This window comes from Athene noctua, chromosome 1 (genome assembly GCF_965140245.1).
Source record: "Athene noctua chromosome 1, bAthNoc1.hap1.1, whole genome shotgun sequence".
NCBI classification, from domain to species: Eukaryota; Metazoa; Chordata; class Aves; order Strigiformes; family Strigidae; genus Athene; species Athene noctua.
In genome coordinates, this window is record NC_134037.1 from 137,257,259 (window position 1) to 137,280,325 (window position 23,067).

The following is a 23,067-nucleotide window of genomic DNA, read 5'->3' on the forward strand; positions in this document are numbered from 1 at the left end:
ACATTTAAAGACTCTGTCTGAGAGGTGTCTGGAGCAGCGGCCGGCTGCATACATCAATAGTTTCTCAGAGTCTGGCACTCTGTCAATATTTGGGGGCCTCAGTAACAGCACTTAAATGCACTGCCTGCCAGCCGTCACGCTCTTAGCATGTCTGTAAGAGTCTGAATGAGCGGATATTAGCACGTCAAGTCCTTTCACAACTGGCAACACTTTAGAGACAAACTGCTTGGTAGGTATCTCTCCTTTTCCCTCCCCTCCTGTATTCTGGCATGTCTTCTTTCTTTATCTGATGTGATTTATGTATGTACACACAAATATGCATCCAGCAAGGAGGCATCATAAATCCTGAGGCTAGAGATTGGTATTATGGCATAATCTATATAACAATGGAAACGGGCTGAAGCTGGATTTGGACCCAGAACCAGATTAAGCTTGGGTTGGCTCCTGGGCCAGTTAAGTCAGGAACAGAGTTTTGTTTTGATTTCATGGTGCCAAAATCTTTAGAGTTTAGTTCCAAATAATGAGAATCTTGGACAAAAATTTTACAGGAAGTGCTACTGTGGCAATATTTCAACCAGCTCCAAACCAGAAGTGGAAAACAAGCCATTTCAAGACTTGGGCTGTATTCAAATCAAAACTGTTAGAGCAAGTTCAGAATCCAGACCTTCTGTTCCTTTTTTAATCCTGTCCCACTGCATAAATTGGATTCACAGCTGAATATTGCTCTAGATTACCCATGAAACCTCCCTTTTCAGTGGAAAAAAATTCAGGGAAGCAAAATACAACTTTTTCTTTTCAGTGGTGGAATAGGAAGTACAGTAAAAGAAATTTGTAATCACAGATGTTTATTGCTGTCGTGTGTCCCTCCTTTTATTTGTTTGAAATGTTATGGCCAGAGAGTAATCTGTCTTTTATCATATAGTCATGTTTATTTTCTCTTTACCCATTGTGCTTCGCCTCTTACTTATTGTGTTGCTGGATCTATGGCTCTGAAACCAGGTCGTCTGGAGGAGTGAGTGGCCACAGTGTCTGGAAGTTTAGATTGGCTTTTTAGAGCTGAGCAGTAGGCAGAAAGCAGGCCATGAAATTCTGTCTGAATGTTTCCATTTCTAAATCTCCTTAGAATATTCTTTTTTTCATCCTATTTCATGCTATAGACACCAAAAGAAGATGAAGGGATGGGTGCAGAGAGACCCCTCCATTAGGAATATTTTCCTGACTGAATTTTGGGAACAGATTCTTAGAAGATTAAATCTGAACTCAGAAGCTCTTTGAAACCATTTTCTTATCATTCCTACTTCACAAGTCTATTAACACCAACCATTGCCCCTCAGCTGTGACCTCCACCACATCCCTCAGTGCTAGCTTGAGTCAGCAACTTCTTAATCCTTTTCCAGTAACATCCAGAAACTTTTTTTTTTCCAATAAACTTCCAACCTTCCCCTAGTAACACCTGCAAAAATTTGGCATGATAACAAAATAGACAAAATTATTCTGCTGGAGCTACCTTGCAAGAGTAAGGTAAAATAGTAAAATAGCCAACTACCCCTTCTCAAACATTTCTTTGCTCTTTTTAGCACTTTCTTATGCACTGCCTTTATCTTGACTTATCCCTTACTCCAACTACAGCTGCATCTGGTCTCCATTTTCCTGTTTGTGTCTCCAGAGCACCTGCAGTTATACAGTATTTTGTCACCTGTTGGAAAAAAAAGGAAAAGTTTACAAATGTCTCCGCAGAGTCAGTGAGTAACAATGGATGCATTTATCCCTGCTTCACACCAAGCAGCACAGGGAAAATAAACAGGCTAAAAGGTTTCTGTGAATATTGGAGATGCATCTGGCTAGATGGCAGCAATGGCCAATAAGTACAAGCAGTCGACGGGGATGAGGATTTTTTTTTAATTATTGCTTATTATTTTAATAATTGCTCCTTCGGCATGGCATGGGGGCACTTGTACGAGGAGGGGTATGGCCGACTGCAAATGCTGCCCTTGGGCAGAGCATGATGGCCTTGGCAGTGGCTGGTGTGGTCCATAGGCCTCTAGAAGTCCCCTCTCAGGAGGCTGGGGGTGAGGCGCAGCCACAGGGGCTGTGAAATGCCGGTGGTGCCTCCTACAGCTGAGCAGTGGCCCCAAGGATGGAGAAAAATAGCGTGGGGTTAAAGCTGAGGTGGGACTCCAGGTTACCTGGGGCACCCAGGATCAGGCCCGTACAGGAGGAACAATCACCCCGTATACTCTACAGTTGCTCTTTCTCAGTCTGTACTTTGCTGAGATCATAAAAGGCAGCACAAAGCAACACACGAACTTACCGTAACCCACGCACCTTTTGTACCCAGGGAGTACATCTCAAGACATAATGGGGCACATTTGCAACTCTGTCCCCAGTGTTTTAAAAACGTGACTGATTTTATTGTCAGTGACAGCCGTGTGTGCTCTGAGAAACTTCCCCACCCCCAGCCCCGAGTGCTGCGCGTCGAAGTTGAAGAGTTCGAAATGTTGCATTCACTTCTATTTCTGGGTTATTTATTTTCTAACGAGCTCTAAAGTTGTCTTTTGATTAACCAGGTTGGCCTTGCGTGATGCAAAGGGTCTTCAAAGCAGGGACAGGCAGACCTTCCCTTCAGCCTCACAGGCTGTTTCCACCTCTGTGCAGACATTAAACTTGCATTTCCCATTCATACCGGTGACAGTTGGGTGCCTAAAGCCCTGCTCAAAGAAGTTGGAGGTTGCCCAAGAGGCTTTCCACTAACTCTTTCAATCCAGCTGTCTTTCCTTCCCTGGAGGGACGAGAAGATTTGTCCCCAAATAATGGGGTTACAAAAGTGCTGAGGGGATCTTGGGTTTCAGACGTCATTCAGTACATGTCCCTGTTGGTTCCTGGTAGCTGTAAACGAGATGCTTTCTTTGAGCACTGAAAGTGATGAAGCAGGAAAAATCTACACTTGTCATCCATTCATATTTTACCTCTATTAATAAGTAATTAATTAAAAAAGAAGCTGATGATCCCATGATGGGCCACTAAATATATGCAAGAGAAATTATTGGCATTAAAAAGAGATTTGACTGCAGTTGAGCAGTTATTTATATTATAGTAAATCATATAGGCCCCAGTTGAGATGAGCAATCTATTGTGTTAGGCACTGTACAGACACGCTGTAGGAGGTGTATCTAACCCCAGTGAGCTCAGAGACGGCAGAGACAAAGTGTGGACAGAGAGACAACCATAAAGAAGTGAAATAATAACTCACCTTGGACACAAAGACAGGGGCTGAACCAAGAAGAGAATACACATCCCCAGCTTCCCTTTCATTAAGTCAAGAGCTGGTCGACTCACAGTTCAGCCCTTAGATTTAGATCTGGGTAAAGCTGTTGAGTTAAATATTTTATTTGCTGAAAACTGCTCGCCTCAGTTACGGATTAGCCAAAACTGTGGAAAAAAAAATAAACTGAGAAAATATTTAAAAGAAATGTTTTGGAAAGCCAAAAGGTTTTGTTTTGATATTTCTAAACAAGGTTTCTGGTTTTGTTTTGAAACAGAGTCAATTTTAATTGAAATATATCAAACACAAACAAAAAACTAGCCCATTTTTGTTAAACACCTAGATTATTTTTTTTCTTTTTTTTTTTTTTTTCTTCCTTTCTGTGTTCTCAGTTTGGTCAGCTACCCAAATAAATCAGTTATTTGCACAATTAATTAGAATGTTGAGCCCTGGGGACTTGGTCTATATATTTCAATACAGTACATATTTATAATACCAAGTACCCTGCCTGGTACTCTGTATATAATAATAGCAAGCAGCCCAGTGCACTGGGGAGATGAGGGCACTGGGGAAGACCCGGTGGCTTTTAGCTCTGAACATTTTTATTTTCAGTTGTAGTATTGTTTTGGAGGATATTGGTATTGCTTACAAGATAAAATTTGCATTTATTTGAGCAACCAACAAATGGGATTCACCGCAAAGCTATCATTAAAGGGAAATAAAGCAGAAGGAACAAAAGATACATTCTCAGCAAAGTCTGACATGCAGACACTTTCAGAGATCCTTGTCGCCATAGGAAAAATGTCGTCTTCTCATTCTACCACCACCCACCCAAAATCCTGAAAAACAAGCAGATAAGTACAGGGGCTGCTCGTGAAATGCTGCAACTCAACCACTGTTCAGCTGTATTGTCTCATTTCCAGTGTTTCTACCTTACGAACAATTTACTCATTTCTGTATGATCATTCTTATCTTGAAGCACTTTCTTCTTGTTCCAGTTCAAATGCACAATGTGCATTTTCTGTGAAAATCCCCCAAGGGGGGGTATCTGGCATTGGGTATTCCTGATGTGCTTCTTGCTCGTGTAGGTGTTGCTGCTCTTGGTAGGTACCTGGTAGGGACTGAAGGAGTCACTTTAAGTTTGTCTGCATGTTACTCTTCCTCTTCTTGTTTTACCTGCTATTGTTTAGTGTTTTCTCCATTTACATACGTCCGTGAGTGAACCCATGATGTTAATCAACCTTATAAACTTGTTAGAGAAGCACTTGTAGAACAGGGTGAGATGTTTTCTTCCCAGCACAGTCAATGTGGTATTCATTCTGCTCCTTCCTTGCAGAAGAGCCCCGTAGCACTCTGCCACTTGCTCTGCAGAGCCACAGTCTGCCATTTGGCAGTCATGGTGCTCCCTCCAGGTGAAGTTCTCTGCCAGTGAGCAGGACCAGTGCTGGTTTTGGCTCTGCCCCAGTCCCAGTTGAAAGGCTCGGGCGTACGTCCCATGTGATCTTTCTGTAATGAAATGGACTTTTTTCTATGAACCCAACTGGCTTGGTGAGATAGTGATGGAGAAAGATGCCTTATAGGATTGCTAGGCCTTGACTTTTGAGTCCTTGAAGATTAGGACCAGGCTTTCTAGCGGAGAACTCTTCAGCATTCACTTCCCTTGACTGAAGAATTGTAACTGTAGAATGCACTAATGCCAGTCTTGACCCGATAGTCTAGCTGCAGAATGACAACCGAACAGGGGGCCATGGCTAAAATGTAAGAAATGAGACTTGACCAAGCCCTCTCCGACTCCCAACAGGTACTCTGATGAGGTTAACTTTGTGCACATTTTTGGAAATTTCTTTTGACACCTGTGAAGGCCTCATATGACTTTGTTGTTACCTCCAGAAGTCTGGGGCATTGCTGGACAAAGCAAGGTTCTGTTCCAAGCTGTCAGACTTTCTCCCTTCCATAACCTCCCAGGTACCCCATTTAATACTACCTGATGCCACAGAATTCAAGATAAGTGGAAATGTGGTAGGATGAAAAGGTAGGTAAGATGGGTGGGACTGGAAGCTTGACTATGGGAGCTGAGAGTACGCTGTAGTATGATAGGCAGACATTTTTACTGAGTCCATATGCATGTAGGGAGTAGGGAACTGGCTTCATTAGTCTTCATTTGTTCAGGATTTCTGCTGTTCCATTTCGGCAGTCCTAGTACTCAGCCCTAATGCTCAGAATATTCCCATGAGATTACTTGGTGCCTGTGAGATTTGCAGCCCCAACAAGAGAGGTGCAGGAATGCAGGTCCTCCTGCTGTTGCTGCCAGTGCCCTGGTGTAGAAAATTGTGGAGAAGGGCAATTTTTACCTCTGGTGATTGCTATTTTCTTTGTGTGCTTACTGCTACTGTACCCAGCAAAGGTTTGTCTAGACCGGAGCTCAGGGTTACTTATTATCCTCATAATCCATTTCCTTTTGCCAACAGCAGTGGCTTATGTGGGTAAGTCAGAAGGGAATGCTCACATCACGGGTAGCCTCTTTTCTATGATCTTCATTAAGCTTTGGACCATTAGCTCAAGATGCGTGATTATTTTGTTTGTTCGAAAAGCAAGACAAGCAGAGTTTCATCTGAGTGTTTCTTTCAAGCAAACCAGCATGACTGAAAACTGGGAGCTTGCCAGAAAATGTTACGTGAAATAGTAGTGGCAGGTTCATCTTAGTGTGGGCGGAGAGAGAGCTGTACCCTCTCTTTTACTACTTCAAACATGCAGTGTCCATATGCCATAGTTGAGCTGGTTTATGGATGGAGTATGAAGGCTAGTACTTGATCTACTTCATGCAAACACTGTGCAAGTGCTGTAGATATATAGTCTTATGGCTAGGAGTATCAGCTGTTGTTGCAGTCCAAATACACAGCATCAATATTCAGTATGCTATAGACATCCCCATTTTTCTCCTTTATATTTAGTGTTAGTACACAGAGCCAAATGCTAAAAGGGGGTGGGGAGTGGGTCACATGATTAAATTAATACCATTAATTATTTAGAAACAATCAAAGGAAATACAAGACATCTGGCTTTAAGCCCAAACAACTCATGGCACTGCTGTTGCCTTGTAACCTCATCAGCTCTTAGTCCAGTCATCTCTCTTCTTTCATTACGAACACAGGAGATACCACCCCCCACCCCCCCCACCCCCCTGCTTCTTTCCTGTCTTATTTCTGGCAGCTTGGAACACAGATCACAAGACTGGACTAGAGTTGTCTGATTTTGTGTGTATAAACTCTGATTAGTTCTACGATGAAAAGACCTTCCCCCCCTCCACATCCCCATGGTATACAATAGTGTTTGATTAGCAGTGTGTTGCAGCCATAGGTTGCGTTTTTCTCTTCAGCTCGGTATTGGGAACTAGCTGCTGTAGGAGGGAAAAACACTGTTGTTACTGCAGTGCTGAAAGTCATTAAACACATGTGTTCCAGAGGCTGCATTCAACATGCACTGAGAGACAATTCCTGCCCTGAAGAGGGGATGGTCTCCATAGGCAGAAAGGCTGGAGGAGAAACAACATCACGGGAAAGGGAAGGGCCTTGCCTGTGCTTGTGCAAGAGGACTGTGGCAGAGCCAGTCCACTGACCTTGGCATTCACCTTCCCCTGGCTGAGGCCAGTGGTCCTATTCTTTGTAGCCATGGCCAGGCATTTTCCATTGGAATGTTTTTTCAGTGGAAACGCTTTTTCTTGACATGAAAATTTTCTTCAGGAATAACTGTTTGACTCAAGAAAAGTCAAAACAAGTATTTCCCAACTGCTCGTACTGGAAGGCTCTTTACTTCCCCCCCCCCCCCCCCTTTTTTCTAGCTAGTTGATGGAAATTTTCCATTTTGGTTATCCGAGAGGTGAATTTTTGTGGAAACATCTTCTCCTGGGGAAAAAAGACCCACTTGGCTGGTTTTTTTTTTATTCCAACATTTTGGGAGCCCTTTTCCCCCCAGATGATTATACCTTCCTGATAAGGCAGGTGCATTTTCTCTTCAGTTCAATCTTTATTAGTATAGATGATTTAATAGAATTTAATCATGCAGTTCTTGTCTTCTGCAGGTAAATTAGTACATACAACTCCCTGAAATGGTTTTATAGTTACTGGGGCAAAACTAAGTTTCTCACTAAGCATTAGGATTCCATTTTTCTAGGCACCGGTGAATGTGGACCCATTTTGATTCCTAGAAGATGTATTGAAGTCATTCTCATTACGTCTACGTCTGTGGAGAGGCACTGACTTTCATTTTCTTACTTTAATCCAAAAAGTGTAGTTTCACTGGTTGTTCTCTTAATGGTTGCTGAGAATTGCTTTGAAGAACTCTTATTTTATGAGAAGTCATTGAGACTTCTGTCACAGTAAGGATCTCTAGACAGGCTTTACCTACACTTGACTACTATTTTCAAGATGCACATTCCCAATTATGTGTGAAAAAAGTATCGAAATATGCTTCCATGGTTCTGAGAAACTTACTTTAGACTACTGTTCTATTATTTGTAGTATTCCATAGCCTGCACTTGTCCTCAGAGAACGATGGCATCAGTTGAACATATTGGGTGTGATTTTTCAAAGTATGCAGTTATCCATATTTGGTTCCCACTGCATTCAGTGTGTGTTAACACTACCTTCAACAAAGGCAGAGTTAGGGCCATGCAGAAAGCTTTAAAAACAAAAAACCACGAACCCCACCTCTTGTACCCTGGGCTATTTGCAGGCAAGAACATATGTTGTAAGTGCTTTGGGTGCTTTGCAGGGTGTTTGTTGAAGGGGCTTAGGCTGCTCTCTGAGTAATGGTGTAATTCATTTTGATGCTATGAGGGGGTTGTTTCTTTAATGTTGTCCCTTTAAGTTTATCGTATGTTTTCAAAGTATTGTATCTCTTGGAACTAAATTTAACCAAAAATCCTCTGTATCCAAAAAAACCTCTTAGATTAAGCTGTTCCAAGGTTTTGTTTATTTGTTTCTTTATACTAAAGCCAGTACTTTTTTATTTTGTTGTCCTCAGATGTAGTCATTATGTACGGTTTGTTGTTTATATAAAACTTATATTTTTCTTTTCCTTTTTCTTCTCTCCCCTTACTTTGCCTTTTCCTAACATCTATGTTGCGTGTTGATGGCAAGAGCAGCAGTGGTTGGCAGTTTTCCTCAACTTTGCAAGAGAGAGAGAGATTTGGTTGGAATGAAACCTTGCTCTCCATACAGCCAGCTTGAGATGCAGCTTTGAAAGGTATCTTGTTTTCTGTCTTGAAACCAAAGATGAAAACCACAAACAGGTAGCAATCTCGGTGCCAAACCACCTGTTGATTCACAGCCGAAAAGCCCTTGGCAATACGTTTCTCACTGTATCCAGTTGGAATGGTTGCATGGCTCATACCCACAGTATTTGTCTGCACCTGCGAGTTTGGTAAAGAGGCTAATTTGTTTGAGAAGATTTGGATTGGGGCAAAGAGTTTTCTGATCTTAGTCTTGCTTTTTGCCTGGAGTAGCATACATCACTCATATAACTTGGTTCAGCGTTGAAAACAGCAATTCTGAAGTCACACGCTGTGCATTGTAGAGCTAAATGAGATTTGTTGAAACAGTTGTGTGTGGAATGTCCAGACCTGCAATAGCATAATATCCTGGAGGTCACAACTGAGGTGGCTGGATGAAACTGTGAAGACAAAAATTGTGAAATACCCTGCTAGTAGCATCAATAGTCATTCTTTTGAGAGTATTACAATTCAGGAAATCACTTGAAATTGAGTTAAAATGCTATCCTTGGACTGCCACACATATGTTCCCCGTGACATCTGCACTACAGAAACAGCCACTCTGTGCTAATATGGCATTAAAATTTTGGACTCCACCCACAAAAATTAATAACGTTCTTGAAATAAGAGTGATGTCGGATGCTGACACATTTAAGTCCATATGTTCTTGGACATGTGTCCTCCAGCGCATGAGAGAACTAGAAATCCCAGATACTCTTGTTTTTCTTATTTCCTGTAAAACCATGCTGGGAAAGTAGGAGAATGTAAGTGATGGCAGGCTGGCAGGCTTTGGCCTGTGGATAGCTGTACAATAGAGCCATATTTTATACTTCTGCAGGCTCTTATCTGTGCTGTTCTGTCAGTGGTACTAGTTGACTTCCGTGGATTTGCATAAGCATAATTTAGAACAGATTTGGGCCACGCTATTTATATTTGTGCAGATTGCTTCATGTTTGTGAAACAATTATTTCCTGTGGATCTGTAGCATTGTCCAGTGTTGTGCAGTGCTTTCATATGTATATACAACTGGTTAAAACACAAAATGTGATTTGAAACAACATGACAAGGAACAGTAAAAGCTGCACAGTAACTGAGCTATACTTGGCTGTTCATATAATGTCCAATTAATGTGGTTACTGCACTCTAAAGCCTTTCCACAGCTGAATAAGACATGCTGTGGCCTGGTAAAAGACACAGTTTTTTCCTGAATTTTCTAAAGATTTCCATTACAGATGCTACAATGACATGAGGACACTGTAATCTGTATCTTTAGTAGCAGTAACAATGAAGGGTGTGAAGTATATCCCCAAAATCTGAAGGTGTGAATTCTAACCCATCAGCGAGCTGTGTGTGAGAATTCTATACAGTAAAACCTAATTCTGTGCTGAAGAGGAACACTGTGAACTCCCAGCATAAAATAAAAGATGTTCTGTTCTCTACTGCACTATCTTGAGCCAAACTTGGGATCTAAAAGCCAAGCGAGGTTCTTTCATCACCAGTCATAAAGATGCTGTAAGTCAGATTGTCCCCTCAGGCTATATTTTGACAATGTAGTAAATTGAGCTTTGGGAACTTTCTACCAGATCGAGAACTCTGTCACCTCAAAACGCAAAGCACGGATCCATTATAAATTCATTCTTCTGATGCAGTTTTTAAAATATATTTTGATGTGTTGACTTTTACCAGCAAGCTTCATGCCTTCTCTGATATCTTTTGTTCCCCGCTGCTAACATTAACACATATAAGGGCTGGCAGAAATGTGAGCTCATGCCCTCACATGATCCAGATGAAATTTGTACTGTGGAGTTATTCATTAGTGCAGTCTGTTAATGTTGTTAATGATCAAGCGCCGTCAACTCAGTTACTCCCCAGCATTTTGTCGTTGTCCTGTTCTGCCCTTGTTACTCAAGTCTACACTGGAAGGTGGCACAGGTATCAGGAAGAGCAAAATTTGATCTGTGTTCCAAGTGGGATCCGAAAGTGTGTTGGATTTTGTGCATGTGTATCACCACTTCCAATTCAGTGAGCTATGTTGAGAAGAGTGAAAAAAGCTACATCTTTTTTCTTGCACAAAACGAAGCCAGAGTGGTACAGGAAAAGTACACAAGCAAATTCCTTTTTTGCCTAAACTCTGGAGAAGCTAATGAATGGGCAAAGCTTCATAGTTTTGATTTGAGGATGAGTTTGGCCAGTATTAAAATTTGTCAAAAATTCTTACTGTTTTCTTCTGCCCTCCTCCTTCCTCTTTGCTTTACAGTGTTGTGTGATGAATGTATCATGCCCAGATTTTGCAATTGTAGCTTTGTGCTTAAGAGCCACATAGACACAATGAATGTCTTTACTAAATTATGTTTCAGAATTCTTCCAGGGACTTTGTAGTTTGGAAGGACAGAGCTGCTTGCAAAATTTTCAATTTCAGAAATGTTGTGTACTTGAACCTATATGATTTCCTTGATCGTGCTGGGCCAAGATGATTCTCAATCTGACGATGATCTTGCTCACCTGGAAAGAAAAATAGAAGAGGAGGGGAGAACTTTACAGTGAGATTGTTGCTACTGCTGTGTTTAAAACTCCTTGCTGGAGTTTTGAGAAGTTTTCGATTTGTTTTCCTTCTCTCTCTGACCTAATTAATTTTATGGGAGATCCCCAAGGACGTAATTTATATGACAAATGAAGTACATTAAAAGTTGCTGTCATGGTATGAAACTCCTTATTTATGGTAAATTTAATATGTTTCTTTGTTCTTTCCCTCTATAAACAGTGATCTACCAGTGATAGTTTGTTTATTTTTTAGAAAATTTTGGGTGCATAGTGGCTTACTGTCAGTATTAAAAACACTAAAAAATATAAATTAAAAAGGAGAAAAATTCAACTGTGGTTAGCAAAACGCTTCTGAAGTGGCACTAGCTGAGAGGTAGGGCTCTTTCCTTTGACTTTTTCTTCTTTAAAAATAAATTTATGTATAAAGGAGTCAAATAATATCTAGTATGCAAGTCTACTCACCAGTACTTAGCTTACTGTAAAATAAAGACATCAACCCTTGAGAAAAGGAAAAGCTCATACTGGTTTCATTGCTGTGTTCAGGACTGTCCCGTCTGCAGTGTTTGTATTAGTGAAGCTGTTTAACCTTTTGAAGCCCACAGATCTTTATACTGTTTCTTCGTACAGCCTTTTTTTTTTTTTTTTTTTAATATCCACACAGCCTACTGACTTCAGTAAGATAATGCACACATTAAAACATTTATCTTGGGCTTCCAAGGCTACACATGCTTTTCTGAAGGACTGAAGAGACATGAGGGGTAATTGCTGCTACTGGTAAAAGCAGTAGGTATTTTACTAACAAGAGCAGGAGTTAGTTTTCTGTAATTTTGGTCCAAAATACAAGTTTGGAATTTATTTGGATTCAAAAATTTTCCAGTAGCATTGCAGCTAGGTAGTCCTGAGGTCGGATAGTGGCACTGAATTTCCTTTTCCACAGAGAATGAAATGCAGAAAATAGCTTACGTGGGGATAAAGCAAAGTATGGTGTATCTTTAAAGATTTTTGTTTTTATGAGATGGAATAATCCAAGGAAGGGAACTTCTTTTGTGCAAACCTACTAAATATAGCAAAACATCCCAGCCTTAGTTCAGCAGAATATCCAAGCCGGTGCTTAAAGTTAAGCCTGTGCTCGAGTGCTGCGCTGACGTGGAGCGCCTGTGCTCTGGCACAGGATTTTGACCCAACCGTGGCCAGGTCCCAGCGGCTCACCCACACCCTGAGCAGGATTTGGGTAGGATCTTTTGTTAACTCTGAGGGACTGCCGAGCTGGTAAATTTGCCTAAGGGGATGGTAGCAGGGAAAGGGTGTTGTGCAGGGAACTTATTTTGAAACACTGGATGCACTTTTTTTAGTTTTCTATTTCCATCCTGTGTTCCCGGCTTTTCTAAAGGAGTCCTAAGTAATTTCAAAATTAAATGACTCCACTAGCAGTTTTGTGGCCCTCATAAATATGATGAAGCCTGACTCTGTCTCACTTTTCCTTGAGGTGCTTAACAGTCTTATGGCATTTTAAAAATCTTCCTTCTGCGTCAAGACAGCATATTTCTTTAGTTAAAGATAAGGTTCAGAGACAAATATAAAATAGTTATTTATGTTAGGTCTGCACTAACTCTGACTTTTTTTTTTTTTTTTTTGAGATGATGTTATTTTGCTTTCTTTACATGGATTACAGAGAACACGGCACTGTCCCACAGTCCCCAGCTTCAATTTTAAAATGGATCAAGTTCAGGTTCTGACATACTTGGCAGAGTACCATCGTTTTTCTACCCCTCCCTCAATCTGGGCCATAATTGTGGATATCCTGTGGACTGCAGCCCAGAGACTGCCAGTACTGGGAGCATACGGAAGGGAAGAGATGATGGCAATAGCTTTGTAGGTTGACCTGACATTTGCATTGTTTCTCAGTCACTAAGTGCGATGAGGGGAGCAGAGGGTTTGGCATGAACTGTAAGAAGCTGGTCATGATTTGGAGGAGCCATCTCCTCTACCTGACTCAAATGTTATTACTAGGTGCTGTTTGCACTTGAAAAAATAACTATACAAATAAGGGGTGTTTTAAATAAAGAGAAAGAAAGCAAATAGATAAAGTCATACTCCAGGCAATTCCACTGCTTAGGATGATATTAACCCCATAAAATCCCTGGGTCACAGACAGCCTTATGACAGACCCTGATAGCTTTGTGGAGACAGATTATGTCAAGCCCTCAAATTTGGAAATGTAGCAATTCCTCTGTAGTAAGATTGCAAATGAACACCCATTCGGAGATTGCCAACATTATCACAGTTTGTCAGGGTGATCTCACAGCCCACAAAGCGCCGTAAGAGATTGCTTTACAAGTTCTGAAAGATTAGAGTGTTGAAATATGTGACACTGGAATGATGCTTTGATGCCTGGCTTTGTCAGTCAGCCAGACAAATAAATAATATCCAGTGTTTTTATTAGTGTAAAGCATAACAGGTAATGGAAACATATAGAGAAATGCTTTCTTGTTGCAGCTACATGGAGCACAGAAAGGTAGGCTAAAGAAAAATGGGATGTGTTAACACCAAATCCTTCCAACAGGCAGCTGTATACCTGTGTGGGTCAGTAACTGCAGTGCAGCATTTGTTGCTGTTTCAGCACATAGTAGTTTAAAGCATTAGCGTTATTGCATGACTAAATGAAACAAAAAATAATTTGGTGGTCTTGGGTTTTGGTTATCTAGTGAAGCATGAAAATGTATATTCTAGTAAATTAAGGATGGAGTTTTGGCTAGCAAGGAGCGAAGGGCCTGGACGGCAGAAATCATGGGATCTCTTGGCTTGGGAGAGACAGCGACGCAGGTGTGCAGTTAGGAAATGGCATGGAGGTAAACAGTGTAAGAGTGTAAAATCCAGCATTTCTTCCCTGGCAGGAATTGTGGAAAAGCTTTTGGGTAATACGACATGCTCAGAGTTTTGTGATGAGTTTCAGGTACTTACAACTTAAGAGATCAATGTGGGAATAATCTACAATCATGAAATTGGCATTTGGGACTTTCTGTAACAACTGAACTTTATAGGGCACCTTTTTTGTTTGACATTCAGCCCAGATTTCCACAAAGCATGCGTGGTCTGAAAACCATTTGTGGAGCATCAGATGAGAGCCATTCACACCTCTAAAGAGTTCCAAACAGGGCAAATTTTGTCAGTCTTTGTGCTTTGATACAAAATGTTGGTGTATTTTTGTATATATACTAGAGTTCCACCAAAGATTAGCCATGGATCTGATTGATGTAAGTTTTCAGCTTTTAAACTTTATGGAACAGAAGGTCTGAGATGCACATTTGTTGCACTCCTTCATCCCTACAGAGCCATTAAGTTGCCAAAATGTAGGATCAGCTACAAACTTCTACATCCCTGATCTGCCTGTAGTTAGAAAACCATCGTCTGCAGTTCTCTTCCACCTTGACACCAAATCATAATTTGCCCTTGACCTTGGAGAGCTTTTGCCCCTGTTTCTCTATCCTTATGAGCCGCAGAGTACTCATGGGTACCCAAATAGTAGCTAACGATTGCTTACGCAAATCTGGAGAAGCTTGGATGAAAGACCCTGTGTAAGGGCATAGAATTATTATGACTATTATTAACTGAATGCCTAAACCTAGACAATGTATTTGCACATGTAAGTAATTATGATGCACTTCAAGGCATTCTGTTTGTAATGCTTTGTAATGCTTTGCTCTCCATTTCCTACAAATCAAATTACTGAGGGATAGATTTGATTTCCACATCATTTTGAAAATATTTTCTTTTTCTTTTTTTAATTTCCTTTGTATTAATTTTTTTCAAAGTTCAAAACACAACCAACTGTGACTAAATGCATAAAACCAAACAAAAACCCCCTAAAGTATAACAAAATTAAAGACAGCCTAAGATGATATGCAGCAAACAATGTAAATCATACCTAAAAAACATGGTTGTAATAATATACCTTATCCATGTCTGATCCACTAATAACAAATACTTATTCAGAGAACAAATAACTCATTCTTCTTAGTGAGAGAGAGAGAGAGAGGCAAGCCCCAAATTCAAATTATATCTTACAGTCTAAACAAATATGAAAAACCTGCCAAATCTTCTTATAGAAATCCTAACAATCTTGTATTTTCTTTGTATCTTTTGGGAATAATGAGATTGGGAGGCGGGGGAAAAAAGCCAGTTTTTACTGGGAATGTGTGGCCTGATCCTGTAGCTTTTCCCTGAGATGTCCTTGCTGCCTTCTGTTGAAAGGTTTCTATTGCAGGTACTGAATTCAGACCAAAATCTAAAGGCAAAACTTGGGGCTGTTTTTAGTAATTAGGGATTTTTTTTTCCCTTCCTCTTGAGAAGTTTCTTCAGAAGTATAGGGTTGGCAAGCAGATTACAAGTCATCCCTCTGGTCAATTTATAAAGATTGCTACAAGAGTAAAGACTGTTACTAGAAATTAATGAATGCTTTCCTCTCTATGTCATGTCAAAATAGGTTTTTGCCATCTTCCTGTTTCATTTCTGGTTACAGAAATTATTATTGTTTGCTTAATGGAATAGCATCAGCCTCCCCATCCAACACTGCGGGTGTACCACCACCTTCCCCAGGCCCCTGCACCATTCCCTGAGATCAGCACATTTTGGTTTAGTTCTGGACCATCATCAGTATGGTAGTACTTGCCAAAGGGGAAAAAAAAGCAGATGTTCAGATGTATTGCAAGCCTTGGTACACCTTATGTGCCACACAGTGCTTGGTTGTTGTTCTTGACCAGGTCCTGATTCAGCTGGCTGTGGTGCCAGCTTTGCTGCTTGCCCCTGTTGAGCGTGAGAACAGTTCTGCCCTCATTTCTTGCTGGTGAGAACGTATGTCTAGTGATGTTTAAAGAAACTGTAAGAAACATTTGACCTCTCTCACGTTAGAGACTTTGGGGTAGAAAATATCTGTCTCGTATGTCTTCTGTTGCCCTTGTTGCACCTCCTGCTCACCGCTCCTCCCCTGCGGGCTGTGCTCGTTGGGGAAAGAAGGGTCTCAGTCCTCATGTGGCGCTGTACAGCTACTGCTGGTCATCGGCTTTGTGCCCCTTCCCCAGCCTTGTACACTGTCCATCACAGCAGTCTATTGTATAGATATCAGAGAGAACAGCAAGTAGCCCCCCAACAATCAATGCCAGAGTGACCCAAGTGGCTGATTTCTGTTAGAAACTTGAGGAGGTTTTCTCATATATTCTCAATATCTATATAAATACCTGAATCATTTTGGAATCTTCTATTCTCCTTGCCTAGTCTGGGAGGTTATGGTCATGAATTTTGCAATTTACAGATAATATTTCTTGTCACTATTATTACTTGAAGTTTAAAAAGCACCATTAGCCGAGTCTAGGCTGCCTCTTGCAAAGACCCCCAGTCTAGTACATACAGATAACATGTATACCTAACGATAACAAATGGGAAATGAGTAGGATCGCTAAAGTGACATAAGGTAAGCAATCATTTTTAGAGCTTCTCATATTGTATTTTGTATCATGAACTTTAGTCTAAAGCAATTCGCACTTAAAACCAAAGCCATAGAAATTTGTCATCGGTGTAGCTGAGAAACGTGCCTTAAAAATGTGCACCAAGCATGGCTGGTACAGTATCATGTCCCAGTGTGTAAGATACTGCCACTTAAATTGTTTTTTTTTTTAATTGAGGAATACCCGATTCCACCAACATGATTTCCAACAAAAATGGTTTCTTCCCAGGGTGAAAAATTAACCTCGTTAGCTGGAATGTAAAATGTAAGAGAGAAATTGGCTGTACTAGCTGCAGAAACAGAGATCCCAGCTTCAGATACAGACCAGTCTCCTAGCAGTGGGCAAACAGCCTTCACTCCCTTCTGAGCACCAGAGAGAAAATCTTAATGCACTTTGTGTGTATTCTCTTTGAGATTCTTATTAAATGTCAGATACCAGGCCTTTTTCCCTATGCATCTGTATAACATCCTGACAAGGGAAAGAAGGATCTGGGAAAAGCTAAGGATGTTTATAGCTCATGTTCTGAGGAGCTACGGAGTGCAAATTGACTTCTGTGGTAGATAGACTTAGGAAGGAAATGGGGTAACACAAGAAAAAAAAAAAAAAAAAAAGAAATTCATATATAGGCAGAACCTCACAGGTCAGAAACAGATTAGAATTTATCTTTATATATTCTTTCTTTTCATAGCAAAATTACCCGCTTTATGAAGCAATGTCCTAGGTATTTAACCTGCAGTGTTTTCATAAGAATGCATTTCCATTTCCAAAGAGTCGAAGTGCCCAGAATGCAGTTTAGGGAATTGAGAGAATATATATCAGTTACATCTGAGTTATATATTCTTTGTATTGAAATGAAAATTAAATTTATCATACTGGTGTCATTCCTTGATTAAGAGACCTGAAGCTATAGAATTAAGCTTATAGTGCCTGCCATTTAGCTGGGCTCTGCTTTAGTCAAGTTGGCCGAACCATCAGAGGAAAAAGAGGCTTCTGAATTTAACCTTTTAACCTGTTGTTTCTAGCATTGCAGCACATCACTGCACTGCCCTGTAGCATGAGAACTGAGTTCCGTGCTCAAAGTATGGTTCAGAACTTGAATTGGTGGTGTGCTGGCCCAGAGCTGCACTGTGACATCTTCAGTTAATCTTTCCAGATCAGGATAGTGATTTATGTGTGTCTGTTGGGATCTAGTGTCTTGTCTTGTGTTTGCTTATCTCTCACCTTGTCCATGGTTATAGTTGTTTAAATGGTCTTGGATTTTAACCTTGTTGGATCTTCCCTTTGTAAGTTCCATTCATTTAGTCAGGGTGGAGATGGTGTCTCTGCTAGAGCCCCACATGGTTTTCCATTTGTGTTTGCTTTTTGAATTCTCACAGGGAAGAGTTTGTATGCATGATTTGTTTAAGGAGGCTGGATTCATTTTCAGCAGGCATGTCTCCTGTTGTACTGCTATAATGTGGGCTGGTTGAGGTTGCATTTGTTCTGCAAAAGCTTAATTCTGTAGCTCCTACTGGCAGGACATCAGTTGTGTAGTCCATGTAAGTAGGAGGGATTTGCTTGTGTGTTGGAGGACTGAGAAGCGAGGCCTTAAGATACAAGACCTCCTCTACAGTACAGCCCAAATAGCGTATTGTCCCCAGAGGGTGGCAACAGCAGATGTTTGTGAATGGCAAGACCCAGTCTGCAGTATGATCAGGAAAATAATTCTCAGCAGAAATTTCACTTCATTATGCTGAAGGGAAGTGAAGCACCATTTATTGATATGACTGAAGAGTTTTACACTCTGTTGTGTTACGGATAGAAGAAGAATAGTAAAACAGCTTCTACGTAGCATGTTACCAGTGCATCCACCAGTTATAGGGAATTCACTCGTGCACAATGCCTTCACACCAGGGAAAGTAAACTTCTGCAATACCTAGCACAGTCATCAAACTCTCTGCATGCACATCTAATCTGTGCAACCATTTCCTGGGTTATGGTCTCCTATGAATGCAGGTATACATCACTGCTTCCCGTAGTCTTTCCAGTGGACAACAAGAATGGACATACAGGATCTTGGGAAATCATGAAAACAAGCATGCAGATGTTCTCCATCTCTCTCTGTGTGCTGCCACCATGTATCAAAAACCACAGATACGATGATATATCATACGTCAGGGGAAAAAAACCAGACTACACCCCATGCAGCCATCACACCTTGAAAACAGACATAAAATGGTAAGTCAATATGAATACACAGCTCCTAACAGCCTAATAGAATAGATCACACCACAGCCAGGTACATCTGTTCTCAGCACTAACCATTATCATTAGCTTAAAACACTTAAAATCTCTGAGCTTCCTCAGGTCTGGGGACAGATTATGCGAAGAGAATCTGCTAAATAGATTTAGCAATGTAGCAAGCAGGGACCTTGACTACATTAAAACAATACATTTTGCATCTCAAAGGCTGTAGGCTGTTTTCAGAGGAACAGTCTGAATGAAGAATGGCACTAACACTGGATAGCAATTTCTGTATCGCTGCTTAAATACGGAGCTTGAAACCCCTGGACGAACAGTTGTGCCAAGCTGGAAAACAATTTGTTTGTGAAAAACCAGGCTTGCCTGCTATGACAAGCCATCCACCATCCTTATAGCACGTGTTCTCGTCAGACTTACGCGTAGGATGCAAAGACCTGTGACTGGACTTAAGACTGTGTGGCTGACAAAAAGAATCACATCTCTCTTACATAGAAAAATAAACAGGGAAACCGAAGAAATAGAATATTTCTCCTTGTGACTCTATCTTCCCAGTCTGGTATGTTGACTGCTGTGAAATGTGAGATACGGGTTCTTGCAGAGACCTTCGAGTGAGCCAAGTCATGAAAGCTTCAGAGAAGGTTTCAGAAGCAAACAAACTAAAAATCAGTTTGATATACATGCAGCAGTGACTGCTACTTGTTTAAGACTTGCTCTGAAGGAGCTGATGAGGAAGGTTTATGACTGCTTCAGTGGGAATAGAACTGCCTGGCTCTTCAGAAGAAGTGGAGGTGGAGATAGGGCAAAATGACCATGATAGAAATAAATCTGTGAAATACTATTTTTGATGATGAAAAATGTCTGAAAGATGCAGAAAAAATGCATGTATGTATTGCATGTTAGTTAAGAACAGGTCCAAGGAAATAGGTAAAGGTTTAGCTCGTATTCTCATACTTTTTATGAGGATAATAAAGGACATTGAATGTTATGAATGACCATGAAGGACAAATACCTCTGGCAGAACTCTGGCAGTATGTTGTTCCATATATATTCACCCAGACTCTGAGTTCTTCAAGAACACTCCAGCTCTTGAGAGAAAAAGCAGTAGCAGGTACACATGGAAGGCCATCCTATTTTTTAATCAAGCTCACTCTTTTTTGTATCTTTAATAGAGAGCTGAGATCCCATGCTTCCACAGTGTCATCTTTTCCATATCTCCCCCGACCCTGTCTCATGCTTCAGATTTAAGAGGGGTTAAGGCTGACAGGAATTCGGTGTTTCCCCACAACTGAGCAGACTGCAGGCCTGGTGCCATCATGGGAACCTACTTCACCATTCTGATATGTTGAAGTGTCTTTGCTGTTCACCAGCTTGACCTGCAGTTTGGTAAGCTGCTTCTCCTGTGTCTGAAAGACCACACCATAGTGTGGTCCTGAGAATGATTCTTGGTGAGGGAGGTTCTGCAGTGGAGACTTTGAAGGATATTGTTTCAAGGAATCATCTTCTAACAGGAGGAGTTTGAAGAGTCTAGAATTTTCAAGGCAATGTGAGCACTTTTGTGGAAAGATCACTTATACAAATAAGCAAGATGTAACCGAACACCTGTCTGTTCCCAGCAAGTTCAGCTTTGTCCTTGTGCAGGACCTGCCTCTAATGCAGCAAAACAGAGCTTCTGTATTCCCAGTTTTACCTTCTGTCAGTTCTCTAAAATTTTTGAAGAGCGTTTCTTCCACCTACCCACAAATACTGGAGGTCCACAATGAAAATAAAAAGGAAAATTGTGTCAAAGGCACTTGATCTGTAGTTTAGACATCTTTATGGAGCAAAAGATAAGGTCTTACAAAGCCTCTTGGAATACTGTTTTCTAACCTCTCCTGTATTATCTATCTCATCCTAATGGACAGTGCTTTCATCTTTGAGGTTCATGCCTTTTCTGCTGGAGTACATTATAGTGTAGCTAGGCGTGAAAACTTCAGGGCTTAGAACTGACTCTGCCTAGCAGAGAACACTGGATTGTGCATACTTGGGAGCATGGATCACTGTAAAAATACCAAATGTCAGTGCCACTTTCCCATATATGTTAAATGAAATCCTTGCCTTTAGAGTACCCACATAAGCTGCCCACACAATGTACGGAGGTCCCCAGAAAACTGCTGCCAACAGCCATGCTTCTCTGGCACAGTCTCTCCGTGCTAAAGGATAATCTGTAAATTTCTCGGGAGGCAGTCTGAGCCCGTGCAGTTAATTCCCTCAGGAACTGGTAGTTAGCGTATACCTCACCACTCTCTGCTTCCCATGGGAAGTGTATTTCTTTCATCATGCCTTCTTAAATATAGATACAAGGCATCAAGCACATAAAAAAGTCCCAACCAAAACAGGAAACCATATTGCACTCGCTTCTATCTCTAGAGAAAGGAAGGAATAATTCATGGTAGGTATGTTGGAGGGCGTACTCAAAGCAATATCCGGATGATGCTCTGGTAACACAGCAGTGGACAGGGAATCAGAACCTGAATAGGATATGGGAATATCATAGACCCCGGCAGGAGGAAAGGGTAGCTTGTGGCAAGAAATAACCCATGGTATATGCCTGTTCATTCAGCCCCATGATGAGGATAGGTGGGATATAGTCTTTGTAAGAAAAAACAACTAATAAAGTTGCCAAGAACAGATATTTTATAATCTGTGCTAAATCTCTGCTGGAAAACATGAACAGCAATGAAACTGAGAAGACACTAAAAGAAATTCGGGGCAAAGTGCCAGACGCCCAGACGGAAGCAGAATGTGGACCAAAAAGCTTGCGACAATTGGGTAATTATGGTTTATGAATTTCAGCTTTAATCTGTAGTTCAGTGAGTCCTGATTAAATATCTGTTAAACACAATTAAAGTTTGTTTTTGTATTTCACCGTCTTGATCAGAATAATTAGAGACTGCGTGTTTCATGTCAAAAGTAGCAAGAGGAATTTTAGTGAATGAACATCGTTTTTAAAAGCCATTTGTAGCACCAGCTGTTGGCATTATTTTATATTTTAGTGTTATCAGCATAAAGACGGGTCCTCTCAATGCTGAATGCTTTCCAGCAAGGCTAAGATTCTGGGAAAGGCGTGATACAGTAGGAACCGTGCCTGGCCATGGGGCTACGCAGGGAGCTCGGGGTGAGACTCTCAAGCTCCAATGTTAGACTGTGCACTTAAGTGGTGGAGGGTGAGAAGTGCTGTGAACAGGTCACGTAGCGCCCAGCCTGTGCTTCTCTGCCAAAGATGTTTTAGATAGCGAGTGCGATGAGTGATAGGAAGGATCATTGGAAAGGGCACGTATCTGATGAGCTGCATTTGGATTCTCTCATCGCAGTGTCTTATCAGAAGCTCTGGGTGTCCCGAGGGTTAGGTGTTAGAGTGTTAGCCCAGAATGATAGTTGTGGTAGCATTACGAATGCTCTTGGGAAGGAACCCTTGAACCGTGCTGGCGGTGCCTTAGCGAAGGCAACAGGCTGTAGTGATGGCCCTGTGCAGAACCTGAAAAGGATGGGTATGCACATGCCAGTTGCTGCAAGGACTAAGTGTGTTCATCTCCACTAGTAGCAGTTCCATTTAGATGAGGAGAGGGGATAAGGTCTTCAAAGTTGTTCCTCTAAAGAGCAGGAAATAAACAGTGTCATGGGCAAAAAATCAAGATAGTTTTAGATATAGGAAAGGTCCACTGAGATATAGCTTCCATAGGTGGAGCTTTATTTTTTTCCAAGAACCTGAAATGTATCTGAATGTCACCTGAACGTAGTTAGGGTGTATAAATAAATCCTGTGGGGTGTGTGTGCGTGTAAATGGCTGACCTGGTTTTAGCCTTCATCTGTCTCTTTACACCAGTGAAGGTGAATCTTCAGTCACACTTAATGGTGCCTGAAGAGGGGGAATAATTCTCAAATATCATAAGCTAAAAATTGAAAATACCTACTAAAGAGACTTGAAAGACAGTGCTGGTTTCTCCTCTTGACAAGTGTTTCACTGCTTTATGTTTAGTCTGCTTCAAACAATATAGTTCCTTTGGCCTCTTTGCCGAGTGCCAAAAGAAGAGGGAATGCAAGTGTCATATGGGGGGGAGACTTAGACTTCAAGCATGGAACTGAGACCACAGTCCTACTGAGGAGTCATCCATTAGTTACAGCTCTCAGTCACCAGTGGCCTTGTCGAAGGTCTGTGTGGCTCATTATCATCCAGCAGAACCACTTCATTTGCTGGCAGCTTAATGGTTCAGGAA

The 23,067-nt window shown here is 41.2% G+C and overlaps 1 protein-coding gene across 5 annotated transcripts in view; it reads left to right on the forward strand.

Annotated features, from left to right (window-relative positions):
• Positions 1-23,067, forward strand: part of ZBTB20 (zinc finger and BTB domain containing 20) — a 460,828-nt gene that overhangs the window by 286,096 nt on the left and 151,665 nt on the right. For all 5 annotated transcript variants that reach the window (XM_074897465.1, XM_074897470.1, XM_074897463.1 and 2 more), the window contains one exon: positions 8,406-8,506. The gene's annotated coding sequence lies outside the window, so the exon portion shown is untranslated. The remainder of the gene's footprint in view (positions 1-8,405; positions 8,507-23,067) is intronic.